General features: G+C 59.6%; 2 non-coding genes across 2 annotated transcripts; both read right to left on the minus strand.

Moving 5' to 3' along the window:
• Positions 1–4324: 4324 nt before the first annotated feature.
• TRNAA-CGC (transfer RNA alanine (anticodon CGC)) lies at positions 4325–4396 on the minus strand. The gene has a single exon. It is a non-coding gene; the product is annotated as a tRNA-Ala (tRNA).
• A 1190-nt stretch (positions 4397–5586) lies between these two features.
• TRNAF-GAA (transfer RNA phenylalanine (anticodon GAA)) lies at positions 5587–5659 on the minus strand. Its single transcript has one exon. It is a non-coding gene; the product is annotated as a tRNA-Phe (tRNA).
• Positions 5660–6417: the final 758 nt, after the last annotated feature.

Raw genomic sequence — 6417 nt, forward strand, 5'->3', positions numbered from 1 at the left:
AACTCAGGGGAAAAAAAGGGACTCCAGAAGCAAAATACAATGAGACACAGCCTTGACAAAACAAATATGGAGTCCATACAAGGAAGGAACCTAGCCAGTCACAGTGATTGATGGGCCATCAAGGATCTACAGGCACCACTTCCAAGAGGATCAGCTGGACTTTTCAACTGATAACGTTGTGAATCAGAGGGACCCCAGTCTGAGAGGGGTGGGGGAATCGATAGATCTGTGCAAGGCCATGAGGGACATGCAAGGGAAGGGGCAAGAGGGAGGAACGTAGAAGGGGTTAGACAGAAAAGGATATAAAAGAGGCCAGTTGCATGTCAAACATGGTCAGTCAGTGTGCTTGTCTGGCTGAGAAATGCGCCTGACCACCACAGTCTGTCGTGTCTTCTTATATCTTCTCATAAAACCTTGTCTTAACTGTCTCTCTGTAATCTCACTCTGTCCTGTGTCTGTGCGTGTGCTGCAAGGACGAAGTGCCAGCTGCTGGTGAGACCTCTGTGTGTGTGTGTGTGTGTGTGAGGGGAATTTGGTGCCAGCTACTGGAGTCCGACCAAGGGTGTGGCTGTCCCTGGGCTGTGGTGTCAGCTAAGGGAGTGAGTGGGGTCTCGGTGCAGCTACTAGAGGCAAATGGGTGTCCCAGTGAAACTACTGGAGTGAAGGGTGTCCCAGTGCAGCTACTGGAGTGAGTGGGGTCCCTGGGCAGGTACTGAAGCAACTGGGGTCCCATAGCAACTGCTGGAGCATGTGATGTCTCCGTGCAGCTACTGGATTGAGTGGGGGTTCCCAGTGAGGAGACGGGAGGCTGGAGATCTACAGAGCAGGAGAGGCACCCCATGGGGCGAACGTGCAATGGCCTGCCTTGCTGCTTGCAGGGGCAAACCTGCGCTCCCAGAGAAGTGCTGGGGCCCCTGGAGCTGAGGGAGATGCCTGGTCCCTGTCCCCAGAGAGCATGGGCTATGACGATGCTGAAGAGGTGTCTCTGGCGCATCGCCCTGAGGACACAAAGGTTGCAATACCAGCGGACAGTGCACAACAGTCCCTGATGCCCAGAGCAGGAGAGCCCGTCCCTGCCGTGCAGCTGGGTGCAGCCGGGAGGGAGGAGAGGACTGTGCAGCTGGGAGAACCGTGAGCACCAGGGAACTGTTTCCCTTTTCCCACGGGCAGCAGAACCAGCTGGGCATGTCCTCTATTTGTATTATGCTGTTTTTACGCTGTGCCTCCATATTTGTTCTTAATAAAAGTCTTTGGGGGTTTGAGCCAGAGCTGGTGCTTGCCTGCCCAGGTGTCGGGGTGTCTCCCTGAGGCTGATCTGGGGGGGAGCAGAGCACAAAGACATGGTGGAGGGCAAAGGGCACATCTCGGGACAGCAGGCTCAGGGTCAGGCTGTGGGGCTGCGAGACCCCATGGTTCCAGGGGAATATTCCTGCCGATATTTCCATCCTGCCAGCAAAAGTTTCCAACAAAAATGGCTCTCTGCAAGGTCCCGTGATGCACCCCAGCAGGAGCGCCCATCTCCTCACCTCAGTGTTCCCCAGTCGCTCTTTCCCCCAGGCCCTGCCTGGGCCATGCTGGTCCAACAGCGTAGAGGCCACAATAGAGCTGTGTTGGGGTTGGCCCCACAGAAGTGAGCCCTAAGGTGGCCGTGGTGCCTTGAACACCCCAGCCAGCCACAGGGGGGATCACGGCCCACGGCTCATCTCCCACAGCGGTTAGGAGGCAGCTGTCCTCCCCACTGCCTCGGCACAGGGTACAGAGCCACTTGCTGGGGAACACGGGCCTGGGATTGCCCCTTCAATGACTCTGCCAGGACTCCAGTCTCCATGGGCTGTTCCTGCTGCCTTGGGGGTCCTTGCAGACCCCGAGAACTTCTATCACAGCCCCAGAGCTGCCTTCCTTCCCGGGCAGGGGCATTAAGGCCCCATGGCAGCCCTGGGACCCCGTCCTCTTGCTACACTCCTGCCTCCACCCCTGCCCTCCTGCTGCCTCGCCAGGGGTGACAGTGTCGGTTTGTGTCGGGGCAGTACCTGTGTGCAGGTGCAGGGGGGATGGGAGCAGCGGCTGGTGGGGGGACCTTTCCTCAGCGTTGTGGGAGGCAGATGAGGGAGAGGCCAGGGGGAGGGAGAAAGGATCCCTGTGAGACGTGGACTGGAACCCATAGCCGCCATCCAGCCCCTGGCCTGGAGAAGGGCCTGCCTGGGAGGGTGCTAACGTGGGCACATTTCCATGGCAGAGGGTATTTTGTGTCCCTCCCCTAATGCAGGCACTGCTGGGAGTTGAGCCAGGGTCCCTCTCCCTCGGCTGGGGCGTTCACCTGTCCCAGCTCCCATGGGCAGAGAAACCTTTCACACAGGAGCCGTGTGGGGAGAAGGGTTTGACACTTGGGCAGGAACCCGGGGCCCAAACTGCCCTCCCTGCTCCCACTGGTGGGTCTCTACAACTCTCCAGCTCTTCTCTGATGGACTTTGCTGCTGTAGGCTGGAAGGTGTGTTGGGTGTCCATGGCAGGGCTCCCTGCGGGGAGCAGTCAGTAGCACTGCAAAGAGCAGGATCTGGCCCTAGAGCAGAAGAGGGGAGGAGGCAGCTGTCACTAACCATGACAGCGTTGGCCCATTCCCTGCTGGGAGCTCCTCCACCCCTGGGGTGACCCTGTGGGGGTCTGGGGGGAGCCCAGGCTCACACACTCCTTTGCCCTGGTCTCTAGAGGTTTCCTGCTGGCAGCCCCTGGCCCTGGAGCCAGCCCCTCCCTCCCCAGCTCTGGGCCCACCTCTCCCTGTGGACATGCAGGGCTGGAGCCTGCCCTGGTGGGAGATTCCCAGGGGATGGAGGCTGTGTTTGCAGTGCCCATGTGTGTCACCCATCACCTTGGGGGTCTCACCCTAGGACTGCTCCTCTCCCATGGCCTTTCCACAGCCATGCTCTGCCCAGCGTGGGGCAGCAGTGCAGAGGGTTGGGCTCTCACCATCAGGCCCCTCAGGTGGGTTCTTGAGAGCTGCAGGAGCGAGCACAGATCTGGGACACAGTGATGATCCTGCACTGCTGCAGAGAACGGACCCAGCCTGCAGGGCCAGACTGTTCAGACCCCAAAATGCCAGGAAACGGGCTCTTTCTGCTCAGGTGTGCTGCCCCCTCAAACCCACCCCGGGCCTGTGGCTCATGTCCACCAGGAGGAGGAGAAGGAGAAGGAGGCAAACCTCTGGCAGGCGTCAGAATGAGGGAAAGATATTACACCTGTGGGAGGGCAGAGCTGGTGGGGAGGTGGCATGGGACAGACACTGGGCTCTTCTCTCCCGTCCCTGCCTGGGGTGGCTTGGGTCTGCAGGTCAGTGTCCATACTGGCGCCCACCATCCTGTGTTCAGAAGATATCCCCACCCCCCTTCTTCTTTGCTTCACTTTTATACCTTATTTCTCTGAATCTGGGCCCTGACTGTTCCCAGGGGCTGGGCACCCTGCAGTGAAACTTTGGGTCTCACACTCCATTTTGGTTGCAGAGGTTTTTGCCAGGGGAGCAGCCGAGGCACCATCTCCTTGCCCTCCCCACCTCTGCACGGCTGTGGACAGGCCTGTGTTTCCCTGATCCCACTGGCATGGGGTGGACAGAGCCACCAACCCCCCCCCAGGAACAAGAGGTGGGTGCCGGCCCCACCAGTCCCACCTCTGCAGGGCTGTGCCTGACCTCAGCGGCTCCAGGTTCCCTGAGCCGAAGCTCTGCTCAAGCCAGTGGTGATGGCAGAGGGAAAAGGACCTGGAGACAGGGTCAGGGTAAGAAATGTCATTCCTCCAGCTTGGAGTCCCCCAGGCCTGTCCAGGCTCTTCCAGCTCAGACACCCCTACCTGCTGGCACAGCTGGGTGCTTCCCACCTGGTATGGGATCTCCACCTGGAGACAGGACAATCTCAGACCCTGACCCCTGGAAAGCCACCAGGGCAGCGTGGCCCTGGTCCCAAAGGGCACCTGGGCTGGACCAGCACCCTCACACCACATCTCTCAGTGCAGCCAGAAAGGATTCATAGTGTGCTGCTGATGTCTATCCCCTCCCTGATACCTCTCCCTAGGCAGGCACTCTGCTGCCAAGCATTGTCCCCAGGCGGTGGGTGGGGTGGGTCTGTGGTGCAGGGCAGTGACCTGAGCTCAGGTCCAGCACAGCTGCCTGCCTCTCTTCTGAGAGGGGGCTCAAAAGAGGCACAGCACAGCCCTCCTCACCCCACAGCCAGGCCCTGGGAGGGCAGGGCAGGCCCACAGTGCCTGGAGAGGACAGGACCAGTGCTCCAGCTCCAGCCGGTACCCGCCTGAGGCTGGGCAATCAGGGAAAAAACACCCTTGGAGATGCTGGGGATTGAACCCAGGACCTCCCACATGCGAAGCAGGCACTCTGCCACTGAGCTACATCCCCTTGGCGCCTGCCAGCAGGAGAGACACTCTCCTCCAGTGACATGTCTATGACAAGCACAGCCTGTTGTCCCCTGGGTGCCCAGGGACCCTCTGCAGAAAATAGTACTGGAATCCTCCTAAGATGGGGGAAGACAGTCCTACCTCGCCACTGGGGCCTGATCCTGGCACAGGGCTGCACTGCAGAGCACTGCCCCTTCAACGTCTCTGCAGGGCAATGGGGCAGGAGGAGGCTCTTGCTGCAGGCACTGCTCCCATGCTCTGACCCACTCTGGGGTTGATGGAGAGGAGAAAGCCCCTGAGCCTCCTCTGCCACCCAGGGCAACACTCACCCCTCTGTGCCACATCTGTCCCCGACTCCACAGCAGGAGCAGAGCAACAGGGTTAGGGAAATGCCCCCCTGGGGTGAGGTGCCCCCAGGCTCTGATGGCACCCCAGGGTGTGTGGTGGGGGGACATGAAATTTCACACGTCCTCATCCAGGTACCGGGCCTCCCCCTGCACCCCTCTTCCCACCAGCATCCCTGGAGGTGGGGTGAAGGGCAGGCTTCCATCTCCATGGGGCTGATGCCCAGAGAGGAGCACATATGCATTTCATCAATCATTGCAGCAGGGGGGCAGAGGGGGCCAAGAAACTCTGCTCAGGACAGTGTGTGACCGAACAACACTGACGCCCATGCACTACAGTGGACGATCCTCAGCATAGCTTTGTCAACTGTCCTGGGCACATCAGAGGTCTTGCTGCGACAGACCTCCAGAGGAAGGATGCTGCTGTTCAGGCCTCAGCTCCAGGGAGTGCCTCTCCCTGGGACTGGGGCGATGGTGGCCTCTGGTCTGGGAACTGAGGACCAGGTGAAGGAGGTGTGTGAGGTGGGGAGCAGCCTGTGCACCACTGAGAATGACAAAGAGGAGACAGACAGGATCTTTGCAGAGGTCCTGCAGAGGAGAGATCCCAACCCCTGTGGAGCAGGGAAGGAGGGGCAGCTGGGGACCACCCCAAAAGAGCACTGAATGGAGAGGCCTGCCCAGGGGGAGGCTGGGGACTTGTGGTGCTGGAGGAAGGCTCCTTCTAAGCTGCAGATCTGCAGCTACAGAGCAGGGACCGTACTCTGGCAAGAGGGGAAGGAACAAGCAGGGCTGGGGCAGGCTGGAAGGCGGCAGACGGGCTCTGCAATAATCTAAGGGAGAAAATCATTGCTGAAGCCCGGGGTTGAACCAGGGACCTTTAGATCTTCAGTCTAACGCTCTCCCAGCTGAGCTACTTCAGCCCTGCCCCAGCAGCCCTTGTCCCTGTGCCACCCATGCCAGGCCACAGGCTGACACACACAAGGAGTGCTCCTCAGGCAGGTTCCCAGAGAAAAGCTGTGCCCAGCCCCAGGCAGAGGGGACCTGGCCCCTCCCTGCCTCCAAAGCCAGGTGGGCTCCAGGTTTGGGTAGATGCTAGCTTACACTGTACGGGCCAAGATGTGTGTGGGCCTTGTACAAACATGACAGTGGCGAAGGCAAGTGGACAGGCCAGACATGCGCAACTACAGAGGCTGAGGGTGGAAGAAGCATGGGGCCGGTGGAAGACCTTATCTCCTTCCCCATGGAAGGCCTGCCCCCACCCTTTTCTCCTTGCCTGAACTTCACTCCTTTGTTCTCAACTCTTCCGCCTCCTCCCCCCGAGCAGCGCAGGGGGATGGGGAATGGGGGTTGTGGTCAGCCCATAACAGTCCCTCTCTGCTGCTCCTTCCTTCTAACACTTTTCCATGGGATCCCTCCTACGGGCTACAGTCCTTCGATATAAACCTGCTCCAGCAGGGACTATCCTCAAGCAGCCATTCTTTCAGGAAATATCCGATGACTCCAGTGTTGGGTCCTCCACAGACTGCAGGGCTTACCTTCTCCACTGTGGTCTTCTCCACGGGCTGCAGGGAAATACCTTCTCCACTGTGGTCTCCTCCACGAGATGCAGGGGACCATCTGCTCTGGCACCTGGAGTACCTCCTCTCCCTCCTTCTTCACCAACCTTGGTGCTTGCAGG

This window comes from Aptenodytes patagonicus, chromosome 29 (genome assembly GCF_965638725.1).
Source record: "Aptenodytes patagonicus chromosome 29, bAptPat1.pri.cur, whole genome shotgun sequence".
In the NCBI taxonomy this organism is placed as follows: domain Eukaryota; kingdom Metazoa; phylum Chordata; class Aves; order Sphenisciformes; family Spheniscidae; genus Aptenodytes; species Aptenodytes patagonicus.